Source organism: Octopus bimaculoides, chromosome 4, assembly GCF_001194135.2.
Source record: "Octopus bimaculoides isolate UCB-OBI-ISO-001 chromosome 4, ASM119413v2, whole genome shotgun sequence".
Lineage (NCBI taxonomy): Eukaryota > Metazoa > Mollusca > Cephalopoda > Octopoda > Octopodidae > Octopus > Octopus bimaculoides.
Window position 1 is genome coordinate 137,358,640 of NC_068984.1, and position 204 is coordinate 137,358,843.

General features: G+C 39.2%; 1 protein-coding gene across 1 annotated transcript in view; it reads left to right on the forward strand.

The window, feature by feature from the left end:
* The window catches only part of LOC106868225 (transketolase), a 102,785-nt gene that overhangs the window by 87,845 nt on the left and 14,736 nt on the right, over positions 1 to 204 (forward strand). The window lies entirely within an intron of this gene.

Consider the following 204-nt stretch of genomic DNA (forward strand, 5'->3'; position numbering starts at 1 on the left):
GTCTGTCTGTCTGTCTGTCTGTATGTCTGTCTGTCTGTCTGTCTGTCCGTTTGTCTGTCAGTCAGTCTGTCTGTCTGTCTGTCTCGTCTATCTGTCTGTCCGTCCGTCCGTCTATCTATCTATCTATCTATCCTATCTATAGAAACTCGAGCTTTGGACATTTTTCTAAAATTGTGCCGATATATATATATATATATATATATA